General features: G+C 38.5%; 1 long non-coding RNA gene across 1 annotated transcript; it reads left to right on the forward strand.

Moving 5' to 3' along the window:
• The first annotated feature begins 1815 nt into the window (after positions 1 to 1815).
• LOC132341774 (uncharacterized) lies at positions 1816 to 4739 on the forward strand. The gene is made up of 2 exons (XR_009490304.1): positions 1816 to 2047; positions 2633 to 4739. It is a non-coding gene; the product is annotated as an uncharacterized LOC132341774 (long non-coding RNA).
• The last annotated feature ends 14496 nt before the right edge of the window (positions 4740 to 19235 follow it).

Consider the following 19235-nt stretch of genomic DNA (forward strand, 5'->3'; position numbering starts at 1 on the left):
ACTTCCCATATGCCTATTACTCTTTTTTTTAATCCCATAGTTAATTAAAAAAACGTCCTTACAATTCATTTTTATTTAATCAGACACAAACATCAGACAGAAACATTTCATCAGACACAAACTAAAAATAAAAAGATGAGTCTGTATTCCATCTGGCCAGGCAGAGTGCATGGTGTTTGAAAAGAATGGCATTTTTGGGATCCCAGCAAATGATTGTAGAGTACTGACCTATCTTTCTTTGTCCAGAAATGCAGATTTTTGAACATATGTCTAAAGAGACCGAGACATGAATTTAATCCTGTATTTCATCTTAATAAACAACTGGAATGACATGTCATGCATCAAGTTTATTTAACCTCATAATTTTATGTCACCTTCTTGGAAGTTATTGGTTTAATACAAGTTGTTTGGTCTCAGAATAACAATTAATTTAAAAAATCGAGAACAACATAGCAAGGGATATAAACAAAAATGTGCAAAATATCTCCTTGCATGAACAAAGCTGATGAAATTCTTACTCTCAGGGACTGATATAAAAACCTGAAAGCAGTTATAACTTCAGTAGTAACAAAAAAATGCAAGCCCCTGAATTTTTATGCATGTTCTACCTCCTCATTTCCCCCAAAAGCAAAGTGAGCCAATATATTCTCTCTCACCAGTCTGAAGCTCCAATTCTAATCTGGCTCATAATTAGAGAAAATAGAATTTGGAGTGAGTTCCAACTGACCCAATTAAGTTGCTGGCCTAACACTCTGTGGGTTGTTCATCCCACTAGAAATCACAAACATGGTGAGCAAAAAAGTTTGCACAGCCGTTTCTGCAGTATCAGAAGCTTCTAAGTTGCATTAACAGTATTATAAAATTGGCGAGTATATGAAAGGTTTTCTGTCAGCCTAAGCATTCATGCTGTTCTTTTGCTGAAACATGCATTCTCATATTGCTCAACTAATATAAAATAAATGCCATGAGAAGATGGAAAATTTTAATGCTGCTCATGATCAGGGGAGTAAACATCCACTGTTTCTAATAGCCATGGTAACAGGAAGCAACCTAGACTTAGTAAGTCTTATCCTGATATGTGTAATAATAAGTCATTCATCTTTTAAGAAACCAGGAAAGTTGCAAAGAAAAAGGGTCCTTTTAGGAATTTGCCTTAGATTTGTTCCAAGGTTCCCATGCTTCACCCCATTCATTTACGAAAGCAATCATATAGCAGTCCTGATTTTGCCCTCTGGCCCTTCTCTTGCCATTTTTTCTTCACAGTTTCTTCAGTGGTGACCATCCCACTGCCTGTCTTGTGACTGGCCACTCAGCAACATCCATCTGCAGTGACCTTTCTCTTCCTGTCTCAAGCCAGACCCGTGGGGGCCGCTGAAGCATTGCTGGGAGCTGGAGCTTACCCAAAACTGCTCCATGGATGAAGCAGTCTAAAATGTATGCACATCTTTTCAGATAAGAAGTTATCTAATTCAGTGACACTTTACCTGTTAGAGTTGCTTTACCTGTATGCTTCCCACTATATCAGGAAATATAAAAAAGTGTCAGGTGTTTTGCGTTTGGTTTGTATGTGCCTTTCTCATAGAGAAAGACAGATCTCTAGGACAGATCTGGCATAGATCTCTTAATCTTTCCTGCCAGAGTTGTTCTATTTACAGTAATTGTCCTAAACTTACACACAGAGAATTAGAGAAACAGTGAATAAACAGTCTAGTGGGTGTGTGGGTACCTCAGCTATGGAGGTACCCACCCACACTTTTCAATGTGTATTTGTTAAAGTTCCTGTTTTTATATGACCACTGAGAATGATACTGCTAAAGGAAATGTGTTGAGCCTGCATTTTGCTCAATGTTTCAAGCTATGCTCCTCTGTGGAGCTAAGAAGTCTGAAGTGGGACCTGAAATGCTGTACACTAAGAACTAACTTTGGGACAGAATTATTTGTTCATTTATAAAGCTTACAACAAGGAACCTCAACCACTGAGTCAAGCTGCCTTCAGAGAATGAAGGAAGGAGATAGGTAAAAGAGGCATTCCTAAGATGCATGCCAGGTAGGTCTCTCTGCTTCTTAAGAAATAAACTCTAGAATTAAAGAAGCTGCTACATTTGTAAAGAAAGCTGTTAGGATATACATCTACATTCAATTATAACACCAAGAAACACATTATCTCTGTAGATCTGTCTAAAATCTGATAGCAAAGTTGCCTGAAAGCATTCATTTTATGAAAAAAAACCTCCCAAAAGTGCACTATTTTCTAAACCCAAAATGGATTTAAAAAATTTTTTTCTGTTTGTAAAGCAATGATATTCTAAGGAAATTGGTAGACTGTTTTTCGCCATGTAGTATAACATGCATTGTAAGTATTTAGTATTTTATTTTATATAGGACATTCTAAGATGTACCGTTATATTATTCATAACATACCTTTGATGAGTGTGGAGGTGATAAGGATATAGGGGATATAATTCTACTAGGGGACAAGCTGAATAGATGACAGTCTTCATCACCAGCTTACATTACAAAATCTCCACTGAACAAAATGATATCTTTGCAAAGAAAAAAAAAAAGAGGCCCACGCTTTCCATTTGACACTACCTTTGTTAAATACTATTCACTTTGAACTTTTCTTTGCTAGGATCACAGCTGTGGATTCCTGACAACCCTTACCATCCTTCACTGCATAACCTGCAAATAAATGTAACTTTTCTTCTACTACTCTGAAATGTAAAATAAGGATTGATTGTCTTCAGCCAACTCCACCCAGGTGGTGTACTGGGCATGATGTTCAATGGTATGGAACATCCCTTTCCCCAGTCTTTGATCCCCCTTGGGGAAATTTGTGAAGAACTGTACTCCATGGAAGAAACCACTTCTTGTACCAAGAAAAGAGCCGGATGAGAAAGAAGTGGCAGAGACAAATTGTATAAGCAGACCACAGCTCCTGTTATTCTCTACATGGCTTTTGTGTGTGTATGTGTGTGTGTGTGTGTGTGTGTGTGTGTGTGTGTGTGTGAGAGAGTGTGTGTGTGTGTGTGTGTGTGTGTGTGTGTGTGCATGTGTAGGAGTAGAGGAGCCAGGAATGAAGGAATGGAGATGAGCCACCAAAGAGGAGCATGGGGGGAAGGTGGTTGTAGTCTTGTTTTTATTTCTTGTTACACTACTCTTAATTGGCAATACATTCAATTAATTTTCTGCAAGTTGATTCAATTTTGGCCATGCTGGTAATTGGTGACTGATCTCCCTGTCCTTATGTCAACCCATGGTCTTTTTCTTGGTATTTTGTTCATCTGTCCTGTTGAGTAGGGGGACAGCTGAATGACTGATTAATGGTGCAGTTCCTCAGTTAATGAGCAGAATATCTGTACAATCCAGCATGTTTTCAGATTTGTTCTTTATAGTAAGTCAAATATGCAGAACATATATTGGATTCAGACATAATAATCTGACGAAAAATGGAACTCTAACATTGCTTGAATCTAAAGCTCCAGTTTACTCTTCATTGTATTAAAAGGACCTCAGATAATTTTACAAACTTCAGAAGTTTAACAGAGAAATATCTAGCTTGGTTTTTTTCGAACTAAAATGCATTTCAACTCATTATTGAGTAACTGAAAAGAAAGTGTTGTTTTGAACCATCTTTAAGCAATGTGTAACCCCAGTGGACACATGACAGTGTCTGTAATGAAAGACACAGAGTGCATTTTCTTGTCAGGTTTCCAAAAAAGCACTACAAAAAATGAAAAGCATTTCTAAATCAAGGAAAGTAGAAGTGGTGCCTCTTATCTCAAAAACTATAAATCTGTCAGTGCATTTAAAGAAAATTAGTATAGCTTGAAAACCTGAAAAGCAAGGTACATCAATGCAAGCTACTTTAGGTGTAACTGATCACTGCTGTTGAAATGCAACTGTGTTATTTTCCCTTCATTATAACTAATGTGGAGATTTCAATTCTAGCTGCATTTCCCCAGATTTTGTTCTAGTTTGATTTTTATATTGATTTCAATATTTTTCATTTTTTAATGGATACCTATTTGAATGTTTTACACCATCTTGCTGGCACCAAGATTTTATATTTGGTGCTTTGGAGCAATTGATACATTTAAGTACATTAATGGAGGCTTTCAGTAAGCTTTTCTTACTTTGGAAATTTATTCTACTCTTCTATGTTATGTATTACACATTTCTAAGCATTGCATACATTTTTCCTGATTAGACATTGCAGACTTCCATACAGGTATATTGTTTAAAAAATGCATATATGATTTTAATATGCTAATATTAATACATGAAAAATGCTAGGTCTAATATTTGATACAGTTTTCCGACTAAAGCACCTATCTTTAAAACAGTAATATACTAGTAGAGAGACCAAAAATCCAGGTAGTTACTTCTTTTGAGAATAGAAGGTTTAATCTACAAGAGTCTTCTCATATGTCTTTTCTATCTCCAATAGAAATCTGAAGTCTTTGCAAGGAATGGAATTTTAAAGACTATTGCTACAGGCCAAGTGGCTCTCTGGTATAGTGATTATATTGATTATAAATATGTGCTTCAGAATGACATGATTTCAAAATGGAGTGATGTCAGTTTTCCTCCTGACAGTCCTTTTGTATGTCTCTCACAGTTAAGGATTCCCTTCCCTGAAACTATTTGGCTCTCATGTTTTTCATTTGTTTTTGTGGCTGCACAATACGAAATCAATTCCAAGCAAAAAAATAAAACATTTCTGAAAGTAGAAAACAGTCATGAGTTTTATGTTTTTACTACAACTCTGCTATTTACAAGAAAACATATTAACAATGACAAATAAATGCAGTGTCCAGAAGGGAGTTCTGAGAATCAAGGGTCAAAGCTTCTGGGCCTTGTATAACCATAACCTTTCAAAAACACTAAACCAGTTTTGTTTCTCACTCTTCCCCTCTTTTAAAAGGAAGTTATAGTAAGCAACTTCATAGGAATGCTACAAGTTTTGGTAACCTGATATGGTAAAGAGTTTTAATATTCTTAGAAGCGACAAAATGTTATTATTTCTCTTAAGATTAAGATTTCAATTTTTTTCTTTAAGAATGTGTGTCTCTCCAGTAGACTAATCGCCTCCATATGGGAAAAGCCTGTGCAAGAGGCACTGAAGACAATGGCATAAATCAAGGGTAATGTTAAGGACCTTTGCAAATCATACCAAAATTGTTAAGAAATGTGATCTTTTGCTGCAAGACGTTTTCTGTGGTGTGTTTCCACTTAGCACAGAGATTGTGTGCTACATCGAGACATATGAAGTTCTCTTGATGTGCACTTCCTTAGAAGCCAATGCTGAGAGCAGAGCTTTGTTTAGCTCAGAAACAGTTGCAGCAGCAAATGCTCCTCCTCACCTTACACAGTACATTGCACTAGAAATTTGCTCAGGAATACATCAACATGACTGTACAAGAACAACTCTCTCTAACTTCCTCATAGCTGAAACCTCATGCCACATCATCTACATTTTATTTCCTTACACCATTGTTCTTCAACATTTTTAATTGATAGATCACCTGACCTTTTCTGAAATACACATAGTGTGTCTCTACTTTTATGCAGCAGGCAAGAGACCTGAGCACTGCTTTGTGTCATGCATGTAAACAAAAAAGTTATTACTGTATTAAAGTACATTTTATCTCAACATTAGGAGCAACTAAGTGTACAATTTAATTACAACAAACAAACAAACAAACAAACAAAAGGTGACAGTTGGTCTGGGATGCAGGAGGATACCCACAGCAATCATTAACTCCCAACTTTGCTTCAGGGCACTTGCTGTTTCTCTGATTGCAATATTTTTATAGATTATCTTCTTCTGCCTTACTATTAATCTTTGATTTATAGAAATGTGATGAATAACACTGCAGATGTACTAATGAGCTTCGCATGAGAGAAAGAAAATACAGATAGCATCTGGAATCAGGTGGGAGTGGAGAGAGGGATGTTGGGCCTGTTGGAGGGATGGGGGCACAGGAGACAATTATAAACAATATGGGTTTGCTTAAGGGAGGTCCATACTGGTGTCCTGCAGTCATTGAGTTGTTCAGCTGACAGCACTAAGCCTCCATAGTTTTCTGGACATTGGCTTGTACTTTCACCAAAAGAAAGAATTAGTGTCCTCAGGGGAATTCCTGAGGCTGCAGCCTATAAATCGTATTAGTTTGTACAAAATGCAAGGTTCAATTCTTGGGGTTCTTAGGGATCTTGGAGTCAAGTCAGGTCTACTGTGTCATAAACTGTACATTGTGATATACAGCAAACATCTGCCATGTTATCAGAGAAAGCACACATTTGAAATATGCATGTGGAAAGGGTATCCTTTGTAATTTTTTGCGTCAAATGGGTACCAGACTCCCTGATCCTATTTATGAAAGCAGCTTCTCTAAGGTTGTTCCCTTTTTGCTTCCTTTTTTGGAAGGAAATAAGTCATAAATGCTATTACTTCGGGTATAGACTGCTTCTTCATTTGCAGCTTGAAAATGGTTACAAATGCCTGGTTTTGTTTGCTCCCCTGCTTTTCTTGCTATGGAGGTCTATGAAGAAGAATATTTTGAAACAAACCCTTGAAACAGCAGTTTTATTCCTGGAAAAAAAACATTACCATTATTCATTTGTTATTTGAAGAGGAAGCAGCATGGAGCAAACCTGAGCTGTGGCAGCATTTATCACATGACTCTGTGAACTGCAAGAGGGAAAGGGGAACATGTGCAAAATATCTGCTTTTCCTTTCTCTTTCATTATGCCTGTGCGAAATTAGAGAGGACTCAAATTCTGTGCAGAAGTGAAAATGTTTCTGAACTGACTCTAAAATATACACATACTTAAGCAGTTCTATAACTGCTTTGCTTTTTGTCCTTTCTGAAGTTCAGAAGGCAAGACCCAAGACAGCATATTCCAAATAACCAAAAACTCCAAAAGAACGTGAAAGAGAAACAAGTATTCATCCAAGGGGGAATTCTGAGATCTGATATAGGTGTAAATACAGCTGCAAGGGAAATAATTGACTCCACTAAAGCTTAACATTCTCTGTACTGGAGACACATATTCTCAACCACTAAGTTTCTCAGAAAGTGCTATAATAGGTTATACCACTGGAATTCACAATTTCCCTGTACCTGGAACTTATATAGCTATACCTGCTAAGTGTGGTGTGAATTTACCCATCAATTTTCATTAATTACATTGATTCTTGAAAATGCTACTTTGTTAATCACTGTGTGCTAGTGGTAATTTTTGTCTGGTGAGTATTTTGAGAGCTATTTTCTTTCTAAGTGAAAGAGCGGTTTCCAAATAATCAGTAATTTAAAGAATAGTATTAACAGTCCTGAAAAAAATTAAAAAGGTGAAGACGTACTATTGCGATGCATTTATATGATCATGCACTAGAAACTGAAAACTGGAGCCAGTTATTTTCTGAAAGGGACATTTGGAGTGAAGGGATGAGCAGCAGTAGCTGCTATGACCATTCCTCTTGTGGAAAGCTACCAAACACTGCTCTACAGTGCCTGGGGATATATGAATCTGACATTCTAAGTGAAATGCTGTAACTGCTTCAATCTCTAGGCCTTTAAAAAGAAACTAAATGTCTGTTACAGTCAATATTTCATTATTTTAGTAAAAAGGATAAAAGGTGAGAACTTAATTTAATTGGTGACATATGCAATATGAAGGGCTGGGGACATAGACAAGTCAAAACATTAACAATGGCTTTTCAACTACTTAATATAAGTAGAAGAAACTTCTACTTAGAGAAGCAGAGGAACAGCAGTGTCATCAAAAGATCTAGTTAAGTGGCTAAGGGTAATGCCAGCTGAAATTTCAATAAAGAAAATATCTGGTATGCAGTTGTATACATTGGAATTTTGATATTCACAATTTCTGTTTCTTGAATAAATTCAGGCTTAAGTAAATATGCTCTGCCACTGTGGCATTTTTCATTTACTTCAAATTGACTGTCCTATTCTCTTTAGCTCATTTTTTACGTTGTACAAGCTGCTTCAAACTGTTAAACTGTTACAACATAAAGCAAGCAAGAACACCCACTGCAGTTATGGTTGAGCTTTGATTTCCAGCCCCCACATGAAGCCAGTAAATTAATCTAAAATGATTTAACTCAGCTTAAATAAAGTAGGATCTATGTTGATAAAGTCAAACACCATCTCCCCCTTTTCTGTTTCAGTTTGAAGTCTTGCATTTAAGTTTTTAGCACTGGCACCATAACTAACCTGCCATTTTCTGCTGACAGGGATTCTTCAGCATTTTAATCTGGTAGTATTTTTTAATAATTAATTACATAATGAAATAATTTAATAACTAATAATTAAATAATTAAATAACACAGGAGAGAGGCATATATGTATTTAGTACATATATACGTATTTAGTAGATATACTTTTAAAATATAGAACAATGAAAATTAAAAATGTTCCATATTTTTTGCAAACTGTATCTCACTTGATGAAGCCATATTTTAGTAATATAATTTTCATTACAACTCTTGTCCTTTGACTACCAACTGTTCTCAAGATCTAAACTCTAGCACACTGATATATGTCTCTTTGAAATATGGCATAAATGTCAACCTCACTGCATGCCCGAAACATCACAGAACATGTTTCTCCCTTGCAGACTAAGCACAGAAACAGAACCTAGAAATACTTTTTTCTAACTCATTTCCCATCAGAAATCAGCTATATGACCTTCTGAACCTCTAAATAGTGGCTCAATTTTTTTTTAAGTACTGCTCTGAGGCAGTAAGATTTCCCATGTAGCCACTGTATGCATTCTCCTGGATGCCAACATCCCTCTTCAGACTGAAAGCATATACCATTTTGATATAGAAATATGTTTACTGGTTCCTTAATCCTCTTCATTGATTAGTCTGACATTATTATAATGAGCTAATTTTCAATATTGTCCCACACACTGGCAGACTGTAGACTATGATCTGAATCAATCTGATTCATTGATCTGATCAGTTCATTAATAACAGGAATATTCAGCTAATCCTTGCGTTTTATTATTAAATGAATTATTTGTGACTTTGCAGAAATTAACTGCTATTTTAAATCAATACAATGGTGTTTGGAATTATTAATGTTTTAATTGGATAATGTCTCCATCAGTGACAGAGAAAGGAGGATCAAGTACACACTCAGCAAATTTGCAGATGATACTGAGCTGAGGGGTGCAGTTGCTACTCCTGAGGAAGGAGATGCCATCCAGAGGTGTCTCTTGGTCATCTCATCTTGGAAGCATGTAATGCACAGCTTTGGTGGGTGGCTGCAAGAGCTGTGGGCACAGTGGCAGGTGCTGCTGGCAGCATCAGAGGATGGTTGTTTCATTTAGTGGCTCTCCTGTCTCTGACAGCTGAAGCCCTGCACAGAAACACGAGCACATCTTCTGCCCTCTTCTTCGTTTGCCAGTCAGTCAAGGAGTGTTGCAACTTTTTGCAGAGATATTTACCTAAACATAAAGAAACATCCTCTCCCGTCCCTCTACATCTTATCTAATATCCTGCGATAGATGGCATGATGGTCCTACAAGCAGCTGGAAGTTCCCCAGAGCTGTGGACAGAAGAAACTCTCTAGCCCCCACATTCTTTTTCTTTCAAAGAGTGAAAAAAGTTTTTAAACACAAATTTTATGACTCAGTAAGCTATTTTTCCTGAACCTAGTTTCCCTGAAGTCTAGTAAATCTATTCTGCTGCAACCAATAAAGTAAAATAGTATGTGGCTATGGGATTCTTCATTCAAAAAAGACAGAAACCACCATACAAACACCTTATACATTTATTCTGGATCTATATATATACACATTTCATGATGCAAGTGAAATTGAGTAATGGTAAGAGCAGGTAAATTTTTGGATACAAAGCAAGGTTTTGAACAAACCACAATGCTAAACTCCTTAATTGTGCCATAACTGTACTAAATGCATGATCTAAAAAAAAAAACCAAACCTGCAAAAGGGACTTCTAATTAATTCCGAGATTAATCACAGAGAAGAAAAAAAATGTAACAAACAAGCAAAAGCTGAATTTCTTATTCACAGGTTGAATAAATTAGCAACACAAATGAAAGTTTCATCAGAGCTGAATTATGGTGTAATGCATACATGAAATTGGAAGATATGTGGCAAGCACCGTACAAATTAACATAATGTATCTCAGCATTCAACAATCTCTAATAGCCCGTAATACAGTTTCCACTTACCAATGCCATCTTTGAATATCCTGGGGAAAAAAGAATCTTAAGTTCGGCAAGAATATTCAGAATTATATTAATGGACTTAATTATTTCACCTAAAGAACTTGGGAGAAAGCAAACTGTCGCTGTATATTCCCTATGCTTTTTTTGGTTTCATACAGTAAATGACTCCTGCCAGCTACCAAGCTGGAAATCTCTTTTGCTGGAAAAAAGACAGGGTTCAAATATTGAGAGTTAGTAAGGCAAAAGTGAATTAAAAAACCTCACACACTGCTATTTCTTCTTTTTTCATCCTATAGTCTTCTCATTTGTCACACCTGTTGTTTACATGCCTGTTGTAATCACTGACTATGGGTTCAATATAAAGTCAGAAATTCCATTCTCAGAATTTGAACTAAATTAAAACTCATATTATGGCTAAGGAAGGGAGATGTTACATCACTTCCAAAAATAGTTTTGGTAAGCTTTAGGTAATTTTTAAAGATGCTTGATTTTTCAATGCCCCTTACTGGAATTCTCAACATTTGATATTAGCAATAGGTTGCTCTTAATTTCCCTGCATTTGTCCTTGCCCATTTCCCCCTTTTTTTCCCTTTCCAGTGGTTTTAAAAGATAAATTTCATTTGTCATCTTTTGTATCAAAAATTGTAGCTAGAAGTGATTTAGTACTACTCTAATTCAATTAAATACATGAGAACAAGGATGACCCTTGACATTCCTATCATCATTCTTAAAGTGTAAAATGCAAGGCATTCCTATAAATATTAATTGAACGGATGTAGGAATTAAAGTGTTCTAAGCATAACAACAACAAACATATGGTACAAGAATATTAATGCAAGTTTTGAAATAATCACAAACCAGACAATGTCAAAATTTAATTTTATCTTTTACTCTCAATTTGTTTTCACTGAATTTTCGTGCATGCACTTTTTCTTTTGGTTATTACTATATTTGATGAATACTCATTTGAGAAACTTCTTTTAAAACTGGTAGTAACAAGGATCTAAGAATAATTATTAGAATAATAACTAGTTGTATTCAATGTAATTATTTAGTATTGACTTCAGGAGAATTAGAATCCAGTTATACCCAGCATCCCTGTGATAACCAGTTTTCTTTCACAAAAATTAATAAATAGACACATCTCTGTTCCAAACAGTTCATAGATTATGGCAGCAATGACATTACTAATGCCAAAATAAGATGATCTGTGCTATTTTTTTTTCTTCTGTAACTGCTGTAGTGAAGTAGTATTAAGGACAGAAAAGAAAGAAACAAATTTCAGCCACCTAAATCTATGAACAGTGGCAACACTGCCCCAAACACGTCAATAATTTACTCATATAAAGCTACTATAGTTTTTGCTGAATGTAGAAATGGTCAAAAAATCTATCGGTGAACTGAAAACAAAAAGACAATATATTCTAAGTTTACAAGATTATGCTGCCAATTTGAACAATTAAAAAACAAAAAAAATTGCTCCTCCTCAAACTAATTGAGAAAATAGTCTTCCTCTGAAGCTATAACCCCATCTAGTGGGACTCCTTTTTAATAGCTGATAGGATTTTATCTTTTCATTACTCTGAGTATTTTGTGTTAGCAATGAATATCAAATGAAAGTGGGAGATTCCCAGTTTTGTCTACTCAAGATTTCTCCTTTAAGGATTCTGTCTTTGCTACTTTTATGATTACCTCATCAATCACAAAGGGTTGGCACAGGAAGGAAGCGATCTACTTTATTATCTGGATATGCTTTAAAAAAAAATCTTAGTGCTACGCTGTGGAAAAAACATGGTTTATGAGATATTTGATTATAAGTAGAAAAGTACAATGTAGAAATAGTGTTGATCAGTGGTCCTCAGAGTACCTCACCTGCATGAATTTCCTTCAAAGTTGTCTTCCCTCACGGAAATTAATAAACCACAAGGGGACCCAAGAGCATAAAAGAATGTAATGGTACTGTAGTGAATGTTGGGGACTAGGATATGATGAATTCAACCAAAATAGTAATGAATTCTTGCAGCATTCACAGCTAAATTGCAGTATGAACTTATTCCACTGGTTTTGTTCCTTGTCTTTAGTGACACAAAGAAATTCAGGAGTAAGATGGCTCATTGGTTCTAAAGTCTTCTAACTGGGAACAATGATGTATAGAGAATGGAGAGAGTGGAGGGTGTTTCTAGTCCCTAGTACTTACAGTTTATCACACTACTGAAACATATGGCTCAGACTCAGGGCAGAAACCATGACAAGTGCCTGCACTGCAGAATAAGCTGGCCCAACTCTTGCACACACTATTGTGCCATTGACAGAAGCCTTCCTGTTTTATTGACAGCTCACTGAGTAAGGCTATCTTCATCAGCACACTGCCAAGACAGAGCAGTCTCAAAAACTGCAGGGATTGCTTTCACAAACTCTGCTGGCCCAAACGACATCATCTTCTGCATTCAAATGATTCTGTAATCTTTGGTATTCATTTGATCAGTAATTATGGTTTTCAGCACTGACATACAGTTTATCACCAATTTTCAAAAGAGCACATCCAGCGAATCAAATGGGCAGTTATACTTTATTCAGACCAGCCACTGCATACTTGGAAAGTTGGTCAGACAGTGCAATTGTGGTTTCTGTTTCAAAGGCTCTGAGTCTGTAAGACTGTAGAGCTACATCAAACTTCCACATATCCTTGTTCGGAGACAGCGTATACTTACGCAAACAGTGGAAAACACAATCAACAGCAAAGGGACTCTGACAAACTCCCTGGCCTTTCTGCAGCCAACAGCTTGGTAGACTTTGTGCTGGTTAATAGCTCTTAATAGAGTTTTACTCCATCAACTTGTGTAATTATCTTTTAAACCATTTGTAGTTTTTTAACCAAAACATCCTGTACAATTTGATTACAAAAACACTTGCTTCTGTTGGTTTTAAGCTTGTTTCTTGATAATGCCATTTAATGCCTCCTTTTCCTTCCTAACAGAATATCAAGCAATGACAGTGCTTTCTCCATGCCAGTCAGGATTTTACAACTGCTATTGTATCATTCCCTTCCCTCTGTTATCTCTCATATATGAAAGACATTCCCTGACTCTTTTGTTAATTGCTTCCTTTTTGAGATGGGGACACAACAGCAAAAAGACTTCATGGATTCATGACATACTGTAGTATTCTCACCTTCTTTCTTATCTAGCTAATTCCTGTTATTTTAAAAAGGTCTGTTTTCATTTTCAAACTCTTTTGAGCATTCAGAATCACAGAATTGTTAGGGTTGAAAGTGATCTTTGGAGGTCATCTAGTCCAACTGCCCTGAGGCAGTGTCACCTAGAGGAGGTTACAGAGGAATATGTCCAAGTATTCCTTGGATTTGGAATGTTTCCAGAGAGGGAGGCTATGACCTTTCGGGCAGCTTGTTCCAAGTGCTCAGCTTCAATGTAAAGAATTTCTTCCTCATGTTGAGGTAACACCTCTTAGGGGTTTTTTTTAAGGCCATTGTTCTGTGTCCTGTCACTGGACACTGCTAGAAGTCTGGCATCATCCTCCTGACACTCACCTTTGATATAATTTTATGCATTAATGAGATATCTTCTCGTCTTCTGTACAATAAACAAGCCCAGTTCCTGCAGTCTCTTCTCATAACAGACATCCTCCAGACCCTAAATCATCTTTGTGGCCTCTACCAGACCCTCTCCAGCAGCTCCATTTCTCTCTTGTATTGAGGGGCCCAGAACTGGACACAGCACTCCAGATGTGGCCTCACAAGGGCCGGGTGGAGGGGCAGGATTGCTTGGTCTACAGTAAAGGAAAGAGTTAATGACATTTGTAGAATATCCCTTAAACAAACACTCAGTTGTAAAACTTGTTGCAGAAGACATTAGTGGTCCCTAAGCACAAACAGCAAAAGAAATAGTTTCTGTTCTGTCTTTCCCTAAGCATGACAGAAACTGATACTTTTCACTGCAACGCTCTACTGCAGAATGCTACAAAACTGCAAGAGTAAACCACAATGAACATTGAATTAAAGCTTGAGCATGAGTGATAGCCAAAGCCATTCCTCCTCTCCCTCTCATGCTTAGGAGGAACTGACAATTACTCGTGCTAAGGAGGAACTGAAAGCCACTCCTACATTTGCTTTTTGTGCAAATAAGGTACTATATAAAAATTACTCAGGGAATAAGCCAGGGGGTGGGTACCCAGCCCCAGAAGAAGCTCAGGGCACTGAATGACTAATGTGATGATCCCATATCCATGGTGGTAACTATCTTCTATTTGCACTATCTCTCTCCTTTTCTCTCTCTCTCTCTTTTTGTTATACAAGCAATTTTGTAAAATAAAGCCTGTACTGTTGAACTGATCATGTTGCACATTTGGTCTCCTTTGCATCTTAATTTGGGCAGAGGACTTCAACATCCATTGAATCAAAACAACTGTTGGCCATACTCTTCCCAATGCACCGCAGGATATCTTTGGCCCTCCTGGCTATAAGGGCACTGCCAGGTCATAGTCAACATATGATCCACCAAGACTCCCAAGTCCCTTTCTGCAGAGCTGCTCCCAAGTCCTTTTCTTGCAGATAACCTTTTCTGCTGAGCTGCTGGCACTTGGGGTTATTCCTCCCCAGGTACAGGACCCTACACTTGGCCTTGCTGAACTTCATCAGGTATCTCTCCACCCAACTCTCCAATCTATTAAGGTCCAGATGAATGACAGCATTAACCTTGAGTTGTGCCACTTCCCCAGTTTTGTATCATCATCAAACTAGAGGAGTGTACACTCTATCCCCTTCTCCAGGTTGTTGATAAACAAGTTGAGTACGACTGTGTTGTGGTGCATTTATTACGTTTATTTCCCTCTGAGATGATCATAATGTGTCATCTTTTTATTCTCCTCTTAGTATGCTAATGGTTCATTCTTAAAGTTGCTGCCTCCTAGTTTAATGTCAATTCCCCTAAAAACCCCACTTATTGTCTAAAGTTCTTTATTCTCCTCCCCTTAGTTGTCATACCTAACCATTCTTCTTTATACCTTCCTCATACCTGCCCATCCCTCTAGAACGTTCTGTGTCCATACTATGTTCCTTAATTGGTTTATGTGAATTATCCCCTCCCCTGTAATCCCCTCATTGAGTTTTGTTTATTCAATCCTCCCTTAACCTCCTCCCCCGTAGTACCCTCACTAGTTAATTGTTTGTACCCTCCCACTGAACCTCCCCTTATAAACTGAAAGCAATTTATAGGCTGCTACACAGCTGTATTTGGGGTATTCTGTCCCTAGATTCTCAAGACATTAAAGGCTCTCTAGAACTCATACAGAAGGTGTCCCTTGCCTCTTTGTCTCTTCTTAACTGCACCCAAGCCCCATAGAGCAGCTGCTCTAAAGCTGTCTCTAGGAGGAAATGAACTCCTTGGGATACCCACTCGTTGTAGTGAGGATTGAGCTAGCCATCCACTCCAGTGCTGCAGCAAGACTGGACTCAGTATTGATCCCAGGAGACTGCAAGCCTCAAACTGGATGGTACTCCACTGATCATGATCTTCTAAGCTCTGCCATTAAGCCAGTTCTTAATCCACCTCACTGTCCATTCATCTAGCCCATATTTTCTGATCTTACTTATGAGGATGTTAGAGGAGACACTGTAAAAAGCTCTGCTGAAGTCAAGGCAAACCACATCAACTGCCTTCCCCTCGTCAACCCACCTGCCATGTCATCACTGAAGACTATCAGATTTGGTCAAACATGATTTCCCCTCAGTGGATCCATGTAGTTCTTAGGTTCCTAATAACATAGCTGTAAATCGGTATATTTATGACTACTCTGCAATATTAAAAAAAAATAATCAACGACCAAACCGTACCTGAAAAATCTAACCCAAGAGCAAACCACACACACAGACATGTCAGCTTCCAGCCTGAAAGAGTTCAGTGGTTGTGCCCTTGCTGACTATAAGCTCATCTTACACAGGACACCCCAAATGGCAGGTAGAGCCATTCACAGCCTCCTGGTATAGAAGGGATGGGATGGGATGGGATGGGATGGGATGGGATGGGATGGGATGGGATGGGATGGGATGGGATGGGATGGGATGGGATGAATCAGCAGCTCTGAAGCAGCACAGCTCACCCAGCTGCCATAGAGGCTTTGTCTCACCTACCCACAAGGAGTTTCCCAGTGATGCTGAAATCAGATAGAAATTTTTCAATACAGTTTTGAGTACTAGAAAGCAAGAATTCTTTATTGCGGCATGTTGCTCACCTGGGGGAGCTTTCCTTCACTGAAGTGTTGAATGAGCAGAGATTTTATCATACATGCTGATTACATATTCATTAGCTATCCCCACTTCCTTGACTTTATTTGACATAGTCATACCAGTTATTGGACGTTCTTATAAGATTCTCTGGGATCTGTCTTCAACATCCAGTGGCTGTTTGTCTACCCCTGCTTTTAAGCACATGCTTTGTTTTGCATAACTTCTGCTTTGTCAGACTTTCAGAGCTGAGCTGTAAGCTTTCCCTATGTTACATAGTTTATTTATTTCTCCAAAAGGCTAAGCAGTTGTGTTCTGGAGTCCTTGATAAAAGTAGAGGTTGTACTGTTCTACTATTCTTACTGAGTGAGTAAAATGTGGTTCTAGTGTCCTCATCAGGAGGAGAGAGGTCAATCTGACCTGGTGCTTGTGCTGCCCTTGCTTTACTCTCTCTGTCCCTGCTTGGACATTTCACAGGTTGAAGGCAACAACTTTACTTTGATCCCTGTGTAACACCATAAGATCTCTGAAAGCAGAAGACTAAGATATTGCAAGCAGTTTCCTAAGTAAATGTAAAAACTGAATTATAAGGGAGATTTCTCTCTCTTTTTTGTATTAAAATAAGAGGAAAGATGCATGACAACAACAAGTGTCCAAATAGAGGTGTTAAACTCTGTAAACTCTTCCATGAATATTATACATGACAGAACACCAACAAAGTTTTAGAAACATGTCATTGAAATAATAAAAAAAAATCATATTTATCTTTACATATAAAGCATTGTGCTCTACACGACAGTTACCAATTTCTACTTCCAAAAAATACTACTTTCAAGTGGAGAATATTTGATCCGAAACCCTTTTAAACTCATTGAAACAATTGCAGTGAATCCAATCACAGTGCAACTTTAGCACACAGCTCTCACTAAATTCTTAAAGAACTGGACATGCTTAGATACAGGCCATACTCAGTATCTTCAACTTGGCTATGACCACAGCTGCATTGTGTACCTCAAACAAGCATGAAAATCTTTGAGAGAGCAAGGCTTATTTTACATGGGCTCTAATTTCCATCCATAACAGGTAAATCAGCTTTCCCGTCCTTCTTCAAAGAGTGCAAGGTCTGTAAATTTCTATGTCTTGTCTGCTCACTTGTGCAGCTACATATCCATTCAATGCCTAAAACTAATGTTCTTTATGATTGATATATGTAAGAATGGAGGATTTCATTACAAAAACGCCAGCCTTTTTAAAAAGTGCTCCAAATAAAGTTGGTAAAACCCCTGCATAAAATAAGATGGCAGCAGTCAAGTTTCCCAGCAGCCAATCTGCTCAGCTGCTGTACTCCACTGCAAAAGGTCCCGCTCATCTTGATCCTCTGTACTTCTAAAAGTAGCTGGCAGCATGAGTTCCTATTCGAGATGGCATTATCTCCCATACTGTGAAAATGACAAATATGGAACTTTGGTGGTTTTGATGGATTGGGTTCTGTGGCAACTGTTATCAGACACCGTGTATGGATTTAGTGCCACTGAGCACCTGCACTGGGAGTGCCTGCTGGGGTCAGTTGCCAGGGCTCTGTAATGCCCAGAGACCACTGTGATGCACAGGGCCTTGACCTGGCTTGCGAGGGCATTGAAGGAATGCAGAGCCCTTGGATGCTCACTCTCGGGAGAGCAGTTCCTTCAGGAGACAGCATCTTCCCTGGCAGGTCTGTGGCAGCAGATGCCAAAGACATCAATGGAGATCCTTTTGGAGAAGAGAACACCAGTTTCCAGGTTCCCAGAAGACTGCCCATCCTGCAGATGAAGGCTCTGCAGAGGAGCAGGTGGCCCAGGCAGAGGGCTCAGTGGAGCAAAGTTACCCTGCAGTGGCAGCAGGACAGTCTGGAGAAGAAGCTCCTGCAGCAGGAGCGTGAGGACAGCTTGGCTCCCTGACACAGTCTTGGCAGCTCAATGACAGACCCAGTCAGGTGAGTGCCGACGACAGGATGGGATAGATGGGAAAGGGGAATGAGCCTTTCAATTCCTGGGGCCAGCTGTAGTGCCACATGGCTGCCGTCCCATCATCTGCTGTCCCAGCAGCCACCACTGCCAGGTCCCCAGCAGGCATTTGCTGGTGGTAGCTAGGCAAACCACACAAATCATGGAATCACAGAATAGTTGGAAATGACCTCTGGAGGTCAACTAGTCCAACTGCCCTGCAAAGGCAAGGTCACCTAGAGGTTACAGAGGAATGCATACAGGTGGATTTGGAATGTCTCCTGAGAGGAAGACTCTATGACCTCTCTGGGCAGCCTGTTCCAAGTGCTCTTCCAGCCTCAATGTAAGAACTCTTCAAGAATTCCTCCCTCTTTCGATTCTCTTCTACCAGGCGAATACATTTCTCAACCTTAGGCAGCTAGAGCTGAAAGGCCTGGAGAGGACAGAGACCATCCAGAGCATGCAGAAGGTGCTGGAGCATGGTGAAGCCCATATCTCTAGTGAGCCAGGGACCTTGGCTGAGGAGGAGGATTCGGAATGCAATATTGACAAAGAGCTGTCCTATGAAAGGTCTGAAGAGAACCAAAAAATGTCCAGTGCCCTTGAAGAGGTGGAAAGACTACAGCAAAAGCCAGGTGTCCTGATATATGTTGGAAGACCACAGTGGCCAAGACCTGTTTCAACCTAAAGATGATGAGGGCACAGAAGTATTAGGAGAGAATTAAAAGTGCTGCAGAAGGCAAGGGCAACCCAAGTTCTTGTTAGAAGATCCTTTGTGTGTATATTTGT

Source organism: Haemorhous mexicanus, chromosome Z (genome assembly GCF_027477595.1).
Source record: "Haemorhous mexicanus isolate bHaeMex1 chromosome Z, bHaeMex1.pri, whole genome shotgun sequence".
Taxonomy (NCBI): domain Eukaryota; kingdom Metazoa; phylum Chordata; class Aves; order Passeriformes; family Fringillidae; genus Haemorhous; species Haemorhous mexicanus.